Source organism: Python bivittatus, unplaced genomic scaffold, assembly GCF_059951505.1.
Source record: "Python bivittatus isolate LINGU-HERP-01145 unplaced genomic scaffold, Pbiv_v1 ctg000610_np1212, whole genome shotgun sequence".
Classification (NCBI taxonomy): Eukaryota; Metazoa; Chordata; class Lepidosauria; order Squamata; family Pythonidae; genus Python; species Python bivittatus.
The window spans coordinates 5037501-5051570 of NW_028277088.1; positions in this window are offsets into that span (position 1 = coordinate 5037501).

A 14070-nucleotide genomic window follows, 5' to 3' on the forward strand; every position below is an offset into this window, starting at 1 on the left:
GCAATAGTAAGTCTGTAGGGACATTTCAAAGAGTCAGATCTTTGTGAAGAAGATACAGTGTTGGAAATTCGTAGACTGATGATCTTCATCCCACTGCTAACCACATCTGCTTAGCTTTTCAAAATCAGTGACTGAAGGTTAGATGCTACTACTTAACTGGACTTCAGTGATGTAGCAGTTGGTTAATTTAAAATGGATTCTTTGGGGGTCCCCAGGGAGGGAAGGAAGGAAGGAAGGAAGGAAGGAAGGAAGGAAGGAAGGAAGGAAGGCAGGCAGGCAGGCAGGCAGGCAGGCAGGCAGGCTTTGGGGATGGGGTCAAAAACATCAAGATGGCAGTCACAGCCATGCAGTTGAAGTCCTGGCCCATTTTTATGTGGATTGATGGAAGGGAGGGAGGGGAAGGAAAGTGAGAGAAAGAGTGGGGGGAGGAAGGAAAGAAAGAGGGAGGGACAGAAGTGAAGAGAAAGATGGAGGGGAAAAGTCACAAGATTAAAAAAAAAAAAGACACTTTGCAGTTGGTGGCCCAGGAAAGGTATTCACCCATGGAACTGAGAATATTGTCTTACCTGGGGCATAGATATAGTAACCCTGCCCCAGGTTTTCAAAGGTCATCAATTTCTCTCAGAAAGTTGCAATAGCAACCAAGCGTCTCCCAGAAGTCCCCAGTGCCCAACGAAGAAGCCTTTCTTTATTTCCAGAGGCCTATTAGAAAAGTGGGATCTCCAAGCAGGGATCAGAAAATGGAGGTGCACTCAGCAATAGCAAACCTGTCCTTTGCGCAACACTCAAAGAAGCACATCCAGAAACGTGGCTTGCAGGACCCAGCAGCTTATAAAATGTTGAGTGCTTTTATTTTTCTTATTTTTGCTTTTTCCTTTGGGGATTTTGCTTTTTCAGAAAGAAAAAGGAAAAAAAAGATCTTTCAGCGCTTCCAGATCTGATGGAAATGGGGTTGTGAGAAAAAGCATTAAAGCACACCCACAGACACACACACACACACACACATGCACACCCGGTTTAGATGACATCCTGCAACAGGTGTACAGCAGGTCTGCCAAACCGTTGTTGGAAGAAGGAGAAGATTTATACCCCCTTAATTATTCTCCTGGCCCCAGTCCACCTATACATTGAGGCAAATGTGGCACCACAGAATGGACACGCCAAATGCCAGCCTGATTTTGGGTCCAGGATTGATGAATGGTGAAGATGAAGCTTTGCATTTTTACACATTTCTACCCTTAAGGATGCAGAGCAAGGGAAACATTTCAAAAGCTGTTTACCTGTGGATACAAACCTGTCTGGTACTTGGGGTAGTGAAGTAAAGTCCCAGAGCCACCATGATGCAGTGTTGCAGAAGTTGGACTCGCACCTGAGAGACACAGAGTCTCCTCCCCATGTGGGTGACAGAAGCTCTCTGAAGGTCTTTGGGCCAGTCCCTCCCTCTTGGCCCAAGGGGCAGGGTGGTGTAGTGATTAAGTTGATTGATTGATTATCTGCCATCAAGTAGTTTTTGACTCCTAGCAACCACATACAGTAGATAGATTTTCTCCATGACGATCTGTCCCCAACCTGCACTTTCAGGTCTTCTAATGGTTCTTTCATCACCACCATAACTGAGTCCACCACATAATCCGCCTTGCCGCTGGTCATCTTCTTCTCTTTCCTTCCATCTTTCCCAGCATCAGAGTCTTCTCCAGAGCTCGGTCTTCCCATAATGTGTCCAAAGTAGGATCATTTGAACCTGGTCATTTGTGCCTCGATTGAGAAGTTAGGTTGGGTTTTTCAATGATCCAGTTGTTTGTTTTCTTGGCTATCCATGGTATTCTCGGGAGTCTTCTCCAACACCAAAGTTCAAAGGTGTCAATACTCTTCCTATCCTGCTTCTTTAAAGACCAACTTCCGCTTCTGTAGAGGGTCACAGGGAAGACCATAGCTTTAAATGCTGGATTAATATCTAGGAGACCACAAGATCTAGTTCTGCCTTAGGCATGAGACCAGCTGGGGGTCTTTGAGCCAGGCCCTCCCTCTCAGCCCAGCCTATCTCACAGGACTGTGGTAGTAGGGAAAAACAAGAGATGGGAGTAGTATGTATTCATTCATTCATTCATTCATTCATTCATTCATTCATTCATTCATTCATTCATTCCATTTGTATGGCCGACCACCTCATAAGTGCCTCTGGGTGGCGAACAACATTAAAATAAGTTAAAAACAAATTCCCATCATAAATACAAAAATTAAAATACACAGCAGTTGAGGAAGATGTCACAGTCAAAGGCTATTAGTACAACCAGGAGACAGGACCCTTCACACACTCAGGACACCAGGCCTGGGCACAGAACCAGGTCTTTATTGCACCAAAGGCCAGCAGGGTGGGGCCCATCCTGATCTCCAAGGGAGGATGTTCCATGAGGTGGGCACTAGGCAGAAGAGGCATGTCTTCTAGGCCCTGCCAACTGGCATTTCCTGGCCAATGGGACCCAGAGCATGCCCATCATTCTGGACTGGATCGGACTGGTGAAAAGAACTGGGAAAAGATGGCCCCTCAGGTAACCTGGTCCCAAGCCATGAAGGGCTTTAAAGATGGCAACCAGCACCTTGAATTGCACCCAGAAGCACATTGCCAACCAATGCAGGCAACAGAGTAGATGCGCCAAATAACCAACACCATTGACTACCTGTGCAACTGCATTCTGCACCCATGGAAGCTTCTGAATGCTCTTCAAGGGCAGCCCCATGTAGAGTGCATTGCAGTAGTCCAGACAGGAGGTCACAAGGGCAGGAGTGACGGTGAGCAGGGCCTCCCAGGAATGGGCACGCCTGGCGCACAACCCAATGGTGTGCAAAGGCTCTCCCAGCCACGGCTGCCCCCTGCTCTGCCAGCCGTGAGTCCAAGAGGACTCCCAGATTGCACACTAGGTCTGTGTGAGCCCGGTCCATCCCATCCAGAACCAACAGTGGAAAATCCCACCACGGGAAGGTCCAATTTTGAGCTCCTCGGTGAAAGAGAGAATATAAACCTAATAAATAAATATTGCCGACTTACAGCATTAGGACCCTTGGCCTTGACTGCACTCGCTGCAGCTACTAGGACTTGAAACCACCTGGGGGGGCCGGGGGAGTGAATGTAACACACATAAAAAACAGACGGAGCTTCAGTTGGACTCTCCCGGCTGCCATCTTGACTTTTTTGACCACCCCCTGCCTGCTGTGCTTTAGGGGTGCCTTTAATTCCTCTCAGCTGGCCAGAGCAAAAGGACCACAGCTGCTGTTAACTCACACCAACCCTGCAGACTTAGATGGGCGAGCAGCACGGCTCAGCACATCTGAGCAACCGCTGGTTGGAGAAGGTGGTAATGAAATATTCGGGCCGAACAAGCTGTGTCATTTAATACTCCTCTCGTAAATCAGGAAGTGAGTCACTTTCGGCTAATTTTAAAACGCAGACATGCTTGGAAGCTGGCGTTGCGCCCTTCCTGAGACTTGTGGGGCTGGAAATATTCTGTGCGCAGGCAAGGGTATGTGTGCGAGATAGAGTAGGTGTTGATCAAAGTGTTTGCACTTCTGTTCTTTACCTTTTTAATCTGATGGGGCGTAATCAAGAGACACTTCCATTCAGCTTCCAGCTGGAGTGAAATTTTAGCTGCTGGGCAGTTCAAACAGCTCACAGGGAACATGGAAAGAGTAATTTGTTCCCTGCGATCATAGGTATGAGGCCAGCGTTAGCACTGCTGTGGGATGCAAAGTGCTAGGCGCTGTACATCAGGCATACGACAGCCTGCCAAAATCCAGAGGACCATAGATGCTGCAGAGGGAATGCAGAGTTTTGCAGCCTGGGTATGGCATGTCTATTGTACCCAATGTAGAAGTGAGATAGGGATTATCCTAACTTGCAGGTTCTTTGGGGTTGGGGGGCTAATCTGGCAGATTTTTTGAAGATTAAACTTGCAGTTGGGGGTGGTGGTGAATCATCAGCTATTCTAGTAGGGGATAATCTGATTGGCAGTTGATCCATGTGGAGGTCTCTAAGTTGGTGGACCCCGCTCCAGAATCATTCATTCATTCATTCATTCATTCATTCATTCATTCATTCAATTTGTATGCTGCCCATCTCCCCCAACGGGTGACTCTGTACTATTGTAATCCAAATGTACTACTATTTCTTCATCATAAAGAAAACATATTGAAAGTACAATGGAGGCAGTTGATGTTGTGAAAATGGAGGATGGCCTTGAAGGATGGAGTCAAGACAACGGAGCTTCCCTCTGTCCTTCAAGGCCATCCTCTATATTTGCCACATTTGTGTTCACCATGGACCAAGAAACTGGGCTCTTCCATTTAAAATAAAAATAACAATGGGAACCTGGGACTTTAGACACATAGAACACTCTTGCATTAGCAGCGGAGTGAGGACAGAAAGCCATCACAGCATTGTATGGGATCTAAAGGGGGGGAAAAAAAGAAATCTACGTAGGTCAATAGTTATTGATTTAGCCCTCTGTGCAAGATAGCAACTGCAACGGGGCAAAAATGGGAACAGAAGAGCAGCTTGAAAGGAAAGAGCTGGCATTTGGTCTGAGAAGAATTTTCTTCTGGGAACACAAAGAGGAGCTGAGGGTAACAGAAGCAATTTTGGGGGGTAGCAGGCCAATTTTCTGCCACTTCATGGTCAATGTATTGAACCTTTTGTGTCCGGTAGCATTGTGGTTCATGGGCAGGATCAAATCATTCTTCCCTGCTCACAAACCACGATTGGCAGGGCAAGCAAGTCGAGGGGGCACACACATTTGGGCATTTCCTGCTTTGAAAGGATGTCTTCCAACCCAAAGGCCATCTTCCCTGTCCTTTGGTTCCCGGTTCCCTGTCTCTGAGGTTTGCTCACTGCCCTGGGAACCCCAAGGATGAGAAACCTGGAATTTTGCATCCAATTGGAAAAGCCTATCCAGGAAATTATGGATGGGCCAGGAAGACTGTGGAACTGGAGAAAGGAACTAGATTGAGGAAGAAGGACAGAAAAGGGCCAGAGCTGGTTTGTCAAGGAGGTAGTCAGGGGGGTCCACTGGGGATGGTCAAAAAAGTCAAGATGGCAGCACAACTGTGCCATCAACACTCTGCCTGTTTTTTAAGTGTGATCCATCCTGATTTTTTTGACCACACACTGCAGACACTCCTAACAGCCCGGAAAGGGATGGAGAATGTGGATCCTCAAGGGCAATGTTGACTTCTAGCAGAATCAAATGTTAAAATCTGTTCCTGATGTTACCACTCTAGAATGCAAGTGCTACTGAAGAAGCTATTTCCTCCCCTGGAGAGGAAAAAAACCCCACATAAACGTCCCCACTCATAGAAATGCAGGCAGAAGCATTTCCTTGATGTGCTAGACTTCTGCCCGCTGAGAACCCTGCAACGGTGCAAGGCCTCCCCTTCAGTCAGAAGTGGGGCCCTCTGGAATGAGATTTATGCCTTGATTTTCCCAAATGTATAAACCTGGCACTGAATCTCACCAGCTTCTTTATATAACATTTGTGCTCGTGCATAGTTGCCATAATGGGGACACGCTAGGGTGATGTTCATCTTTCTCTCTTTCTTTGCTCACTCAATCTCCAAACCAGAGAAGAATGCACCGTGCTAGATTTATGTTCATCATATCATGATTATGGCTGAGGGGGAAACACAGCAATGTTCATCTAAGAAATCTATCGCATTGGGGGAAACCACATCCCCCCCTATGGAAACACCTCTGACCCTCTCAAGACGCCGCTGACAACCCAGCGATGGCGCACCAGGAAGGAAGACACATCCCCGAAACCTGGAACGTGATGGGAACATGTGGAAAATGAGGTTTTTGAGCCTAGCACCATCTCTGCTTCAAGGGAAACCCGGCTTTGCACGCTTGTTCCCAATGGAGAAGCTGCAGCTCTCTACCCTCAACAGGATGAACGTCACAGAGGTTCGGTTGGCTGGTTTCTCAGTTGGGGATGGGGGGAGAAATGAGAGAATATGGCTGTATTTCTTCAGCGTCAGCGTCAGCGTCAGCATTAGCTTTGGGGGAGGGGGGTAGGTGGGAATCTGCGAATCCCGCCTGCGTGCAGGAGAAACCCAGAAATCTTCTCCCAGCTGGAACAGGCGTGGAGAAAACACTCTGGGTGAAGAAGGCCACCGAAGCTGTACTAAGAAGACAAAAGTTGTGAAACCCAGGGAGCGTACATCTGTTTCTGCCCGGGGCCCTTTTTCCTTTTAATAATAATTTTAAAAAAGCATTTGGATTGAAACAGAAGGAAATAGCAACATCTGTTCTTTAATGAGTATTTTGATACCCTTATTTTAAACTTAGGGAATGCAATGATTCAGTTTTTCCTGCCCTTGCCTATTAGCTGATTTACCAAGCATGCAGCCTTTCACCTAAGGTTCCCCCAGCAGGGGCTGCCAAACTTTCCAGCTGATGGCGGGGGCTTTTCCCATCAATCTCCAGGGCCCCCCAGGTGGGAATTCCAGCCCTCCCTTTCCTGCAGCCTTTGCGTGCCCTGCCTGGGCTGAACCGCTCCAGCCGGCCCTCGCCTGCGAGGGCGCGAAAGGCAGAGGGGAGAGCAGCTTCCTCACGCACGCCCTGCGCTTTCTGCTCGCTTCCCCAGATTTGGAGGCACATGGCAGGCTTGACACTCCCCCCCCTCCAGCTGGTGCTGGCTGGTCTGTCCAAGGCTCCCTCCGGGTGGGGCTTGCCAGGGGAGAGGAAGCTTGTGCAGCTGTTAAAATCCAGACATCTGGGAGACAAAACAGGGCAAGGCAGAGGGGGACGTTTACAAAGGCGGAGGGGAGGAGGAGGAGGAGGAGGAGGAGGGGGAGAAGAGGCAGATGAAGAAAAGGAGGAGGGGAGGGGGAGAAGACAAGGGGAAGGAGAAGGACAAGGACAAGGAGAAGAGAAGATGGAGGAGGATGAAGGGGAGAAGGAGGAGAAGGGAAGAGAAGAAGAAAGGGGAGGAGGAGGGGGGAGGAAGAGGAGAAGGAGAAGAAGGAGAAAGAGAAGATAGACAAAGAGGAGGAGGAGGGGGAGGAGGAAGAGGAAGAGGAGGAGAAATAGAAGGAGAATAACATAGAAGGAAAATAGGAGACACAGAGAGACCTAAAGAGCACCAAGAGAGGTGCAAAGCTGATGACCGCTCTAAAACAGCAACAGACGTCCCGAAGGCGATGCTGCCCGCCAGACCACGCAGCTGGCATCCCCAGTCTGGCCCCCACAGGCCTCTGCGTCGCTGCCACCCTCTTCCTAGGTCCCCGCAGGCCTGCTCCCTCCACCTTATTTGCTTTTCCTGTCGGTTCTTTTCATGCAAAAACATCAGATAGGAAACGAGCGAAATGCAAAGCAGGTGCCAGCTTCTAGGGCCTTTTTATTTCTCATGAGTGTCGCCGTGCTCTAAAAGCACTCTCAACCAATAAAAAGGAGGCTGTGTGGTCTAGTTGGGAGACGGTCGACCTGCCAGGAGCCATGAGGTGATCTGGGGACAGGAGGGGACATCCTGAGGCTTTGCTGGAGGGACTCTGAGAGCAGATTGACCAGCTTAATCTTTCCATTGATGGACATGTTATGAGTGCAGATTGGGACGTTCCCACCCGATAGCTGTTTAGGAAGTGCCCGGGGCAACCTCTCCAAAAATCCCCCACTTTAAAACATGTGGATGTTCCTGCAATGCAGGATTGGGGAAAAAAAATGCCTTGTCTGCTTCAGATGAATTCGGCTCCGTAATGGGAGATGGCACAACTCAACCGCGATTCATGGGAGCAAAAGGAAGGCCATATTCCATTTGACGTGAACCGTGCAAGGCGTCGTGGGCAGAACCTGGCTCAGCTAATGCGGCCAAAGCATTTTGAAGATACAAGACCTGCCAACAATTGGCACTTGCTGATCAAAAACAGCTTTATATATCCTTGGCCCGTTACATTTCAAAGACAAGATTAAAAAAAAAAAGGGCAGACCGCGTGGAAATTATAGCAGGATGTTGGAATGGTTTCGATAAACCCACCTGGGTGACCTTCTTATTTTACTTTACTTTACTTTACTTTACTTTACTTTACTTTACTTTACTTTACTTTACTTTACTTTACTTTACTTTACTTTACTTTACTTTACTTTACTTTACTTTACTTTACTTTACTTTACTTTACTTTACTTTACTTTACTTTACTTCATTTCATTTCATTTCATTTCATTTTGTTTATTATTAAATTTATATGCCACCCATCTCCCCCAGAGAATATTTCTCTCTTCCTACGAGGTCAGCACGCTAGTGATACTATCTCTGAGATACGGTCAATGGATAGAAACAATGTGGTTTACTGGACTACTAATTTTTCACTGATTCTTCCCCCTGTCACCACTCCGGGTCAATTCAGCTTGCTATGGATGTTTTCCTACAGGGGCACTTTAAGCAGTTCACATGATGTGGGGGGATCTCATAGGTTTGGTAGTGAATGCAACTCACATGTGTATAGGGGGGTACCACTTACCACCAAAATGATGCAGGCCACGTTTAATGCAAATTAAAATTCAGTTAATGCAAGGCTAGTGCATTGACCAGTGTTTCTCAAACTTGGCAACTTTACGATGGGTGGACTTCAACTCCCAGAATTCCCCAGCCAGCATGGCTGGCTGGGGAATTCTGGGAGTTGAAGTCCACCCATCTGAAAGTTGCTAAGGTTGAGAAACACTGTGCTATGGTGTCAAAGTCATTTAGGGAAAAAAAAAAAAACCAAAAGGCCACCAACATCTAGATCAGTGTTTCTCATTCTCAGCAACATTTGGATGGGTGGACTTCAACTCCCAGAATTCCCCAGCCAGCAATTCTGGGAGTTGAAGTCCACCCATCTGAACGTTGCGGAGATTGAGAAACACTGGAATCGATGCTTTGCGTGTAATTCCGTAGCTGCCCTAAAATGCAGGTTTAAAAATAAAAATAAATATTGTGTGGTTTTTCACAGCTCCCGAATTGTGTAGGCATGCAGGGGAAAGCAGTTTGGAGAAAGAGAAAGAACAAAATATTGACTGCTTACGAATCTCTTCCTGCTGGTGGAGGTTAAGGGGGTGGGGGCAGAGGGTGATGTTGCAAAACCGGTTCAGGCATTTGAAAACCACTCCTGTTGGTGCATGTTACCATTGCCCTGGTGAGACGTAGCATTTGAGATCACGGATCAAGCATGATGTTTATCCAAAAAACGCTGTCATAAAAGAATGAGGAGAAATGTATCGCAGGAGAAGAATGCGCTGAAGCAGGAAGTCGGTTCAGGAATGTGTCGTGTGCTGGGTGCTGTGCGAGAGCCAGACAACCCAGTACCAGCTTAAAATGTTTCCGATAGATTGACCCATGGGTGGCAAAAAGTTTAGAGAGAACTGCAGTACAGGTAGTCCTCACTTAACAGCCATTCGTTTAGTGACCATTCGAAGTTACAACGGTACCGAACAAAGGGACTTACAACTGATCCTCACACTTACAACCGTTGCAGCATGCACACACACACCAGGTCATGTGATTGCAATCTGGGTGCTTGGCAACCAGCTCGCACTTACAATGGTTGCAGCATCTTGGTGTCATGGGATCGCCATTTGCGATCTTCCCAGCCAGCTTCTGGCAAGCCAAATCAATGGGGAACCACATGATTCACTTAATGACTGCGTGATTTGCTTAACAGTTGCAGTGATTCGCTTAATGACCACTGCAAAAAAGGTCATAAAATTGGGTGCGACTTGCTTAACAACCACCCTGCTTAACAACAATTTTTCCAGTCCCTATTGTGGTTGTTAAGTGAGGATTACCTGTAGAATACAGCAAAGTTTATTCCCAGATGGTTTTTATTGCCTTTTTTCAAACTTTAGCTGCCAGTATTTTATTTACTTTCTTTTACTGTATTTGCCTGCTCTGGTAAATGAAGAAGATTTGGTGCCAAAGCTTGTTGACTGCCTTGCTCATCTTCTCCTGTGCAAAAACAGCCCCAAGATCTACACAGCGGCTTTCTTTCCAACTCACTTAAAGAAATATATTGTGGAACTTGTTAATTTCTCCAGGTGGTGCTGAGAAGATGAAGAGGTGCCAGCTGGAGAAGTTTTTCAGGACCGTTGAGGAGATGGGAACGTCAAGAACATAAGAACATAGGCAGGGCCTTGCTGGCTCAGCCTATAGACCATCTAGTCTCTCAGTGTCCAAGGAAGCCCATGAGTATCCCTGGAGATGGTCTTCAGAGGAGGAGGAGGAGGGGAGGGGGAGGGGGATGGGGAGGAAGAAGAGAAAGGAGGAGGACAACAACAATAACAGAAACCGTGCCCTGCTGGGTTGGACACAACAACAATAGAATATAAGCTGTGCCCTGCTGGATTGGACACCTGGCCCATCTAATCCAGCCATCTGTTCTCCCAGTGGCCTACCAACTGTACAAGGAAGTCCACAAGTCTCCCAGCAGAGCAGATGGCCTCCAGAAGAGAAGGAAAAGATAGACAAGGAGAAGGAGAACAACAACAACAGACCACAAGCAGTGCCCGGCTGGATGGGATCCCTGGCCCATCTAGCCTAGTAGCCTGTTCTCCTGGTGGCCTACCAACTGCCCAAGGAAGCCAGCAGATGGCCTTCAGAGGAAGAAGAGGAGGAGGAAGAAATAACAACAACCTAAGAACATAAGCAGTACATTGCTGGATGGGACTCCTGGCCCATCTTCTCCAACCATCACTTCTCCCAGTGGCCACCAACTGCCCAAGGAAGTCCACAAGTCTCCCAGCAGATGTCCATCAAGGCTAAGAGCCAATGATCAAGTCTAGCAAAGAACCGCAGATGAATTTGCTATTTGTATTTCATTTTTCTTTTTGCATTGTGTTTTTAATTGGTTAATTGATTTTATGATTCTTCGCTGCCCAGAGTCACTTTGAGATGGGTGGCTGTACAAACTGAATAAATAAATTAAAAAATAAATTTCTGAGACCATATTTTTCACTTGAACAGCTTGGAAATGACTGGGTTGCCACATGCCTCCCAGAAGACCTGGAGCTACAAGGTGAGTCAAATGAATGTTGGGGTCCCAACTGGCAGGACATCTTCTGAAGAGGCCCTTTCAATTACCCTCCACAGACAGCCACCTCATTTCCATACCTGTTGCCACCATAGTCCTGATCAAAATGAAATACTGGCAGCCAGATACTTCCTGAACATTGAGTAAACTAGATTAGCGCATGGCATTATGACTCTTTCGTCCAAGACTGCCAGAACAAGCTGTCAATTCAGGGAGAAAGTTTGCTGGATTCATTTTATGCCAGCAGCGTCCAAGAGGAATGACGCTGTGACATTGTTCACAGCTAATGGAGTCAAATCAGTGCCCATGTTCAAGTTTTCTCCTCTGGCTTCTCTCTTTTATACAGACTTTTCAGTGTGGCGGGTTTCACACATTCCACTAACTCCTAACATGGTTGAACGGATGTGGGTCAACTGCACGATATAAACCCAGCCACCGTGGTTTATAAATTGTGGCTTATGATGTAGCGGTATGAGTGAATCCAGCCACTATGACACATACAACAAACCAGGGTCAAAACCAGAGTTGGACACGTGCAACCTTTCACAAGTGTCTCCCAAATCTGTGGGCAGAGAAATGGAGTGGACAATTTTTTCCAAATTTCTCCAGGGAAGACACTGCCCCCCTAGTGCCAACAGCAGGTATTCTTCACAATAGTAGGAGAACCTCTACTGAAAAAGTCTTCTGAGATGCACGTCCTGCCAAAGTCTCTTCTTGAGATTTAATGGAATTTAATGGAAAGCAGGGAGCGTGTAGTCCCTTGGGGAGAGATAATTGTGCAAGGAAAGAGAGAACATTCAGACACACCCATTGGTCACCTATTCACTAAGGTAAGTGCAAAGAGCATTACATGCCACCCATTTGAATTTCACCAATGTTCACTAAGGCAGTGTTTCTCAACCTTGGCAACTTTAAGATGTGTGGACTTCAACTCCCAGAATTCCCCAGCCAGCATGGCTGGCTGGGGAATTCTGGGAATTGAAGTCCACACATCTTAAAGTTGCCACAGTTGAAAAATACTGCACTAAGACAAGTGCAAAGAGCATTACACTACATTTGAATTTCACCAACGTTCTCTTCTTCTTTGAAAGAAATTGCCAAAACGCATTCTCTTTCATCAAATGGATGAGAACTGGCGCACGCACAAACACCCAACATAAAAATGCAAGTTTTTCCTGCACTGCAGGAGTTAAAACACATCCTAGTTTAATGCAATGCATGAGCTCAGCCTTTGGCTTGATGACACCCTCATCAGTGAACCTGGTCTAGTATGTTCACAGAGCCTGAACATCTCAGTCCTGCAATGCTCTGTCTCCTAAATGTCCTTAGACTAGCAAACCAGGATACAATTCACCTGCAAATCATGGCTAAGACACCAGGCATCCTGCCTTCAGGCAGAAAACTAGACATAAAGGCTTTTCCATGGCTATGATTGAAATGTTCTCTCCTATGCAAAGCCCAAATTGCTGAAAGTGACGGGACTGGAGAAAATTTGCAGCCTTTTGGAAAATCTTCAGTAGTGATTTCAAGAAAATGTTCCTTGGGCGTGAGAGAAGCAGCTTAAATCTTCCTGTTCCCTCTCCTTCCCTCCACCTGTGTTAATTTCAACAGGGCTACTTTAATTAAATACGACTTGAGTTCGGATCTAACTCATTCTCTCTAACTTCGAATTCAGGGCTTTTGGCGAGAAACCACCCACCACTGTATGTATATATGTATGTATGTAATAAACTTTAAAACTGATGAAATCTGGAGCTCTCTCCCTGCTCTGTGTGCCCGGGGGTGAGGGTGCCCAAAAGCACTTTGCACCCGCAAAGTGTAAAGGGACTTTGCGAGGGACTTTTCCTGCCCCGCAATGCTGTCCTTAAAATAATTTCTGGCCAGGATTTGGAACATTCTGTCACCCTTTCGGCAAGCCATCCTTGACAGAGCAGATTTTTTTCCCTTCCCATTTGGGGATTCTTGGCGCAGGGGAGGCGAGAGAAGAGCCAGCTCGTGTTACAGAGGTGACCCGTCTCACCCCATCCTGCCTTGCTAAGCCTTTGGAGATCTCCACAAGGGGCTCTACTAAGCAAAGGCAAATAAATGAACAGAAGGGGTTCAAACAGAATATATTGCACAGAGCAGTGTTTCTCAATCTGGGCCACTTTAAGACATGTGGACTTCAACTTCCAGAAGTTGGCTTGCTGGCTGGGGAATTCTGGGAGTTGAAGTCCACATGTCTTAAAGTGGCCCAGCTTGAGAAACACTGACATAGAGAAGTCCACGCAATAGCCACTGAAGTCCATTGACAGAACTTGATTCCCAGATTTTTTCTTTTGAATACCCAAGCAGTCCACACATCTTCAAGTGGCCAAGGTTGAGAAACACTGCCTGAGAGGGTCTTTCTCAGACTACACTTTAAGAAACCCTGCCCTAAACCATGATTCAGGTCACAATAAGCAGCCAGGGGGTTCTTTGAGTGGTTCTGCCATCCCCTGTGGTCTTCTCCTGCCATGCTTCCAGTCCTTTGGCCTTCACTTTTCCTCTCTGCTCTCAAGGCTGCCGTCCAAATTTGAGACCCGAGCTGAAAGTCCTCCCGCTTGTGTGACCTCAGCCATATCTCACTCTCTCTTGTTGGCCGTTACTCCCAACTTCTCAGTTTACTTTCAGCAGATCCGTGCCTCCCAGCTTCCGCCTTTTTGGCTGGCCTGCCCACGGAATTTCTCTGGGCCCTCTCGGAGCTTGATTACCTCCTCCTGACCCCACCACGCTGGCTTTTCTTCTCTTCAGCTCAGGGCTCTGGCTTTGATTTGTAAAGCCCTACAACTTTGCAGACCCCCCCCCTTCTGAAACCGGTTTCGTTTTCCAAGGGCATTCGTCTGGTCTCCTTCTGACATCTCCGGAGAGATCTACAACCTAGTTGACCTTCTTTGGAATGCAGAGAGCAGCTGTCCTTCTTGAGGTGGCCTCTGGATGAGATGATGTCCTGACAACGAAGCACCGTGGAGAGGGCTTGCATACCCATGGAGGCTCACTGCATGA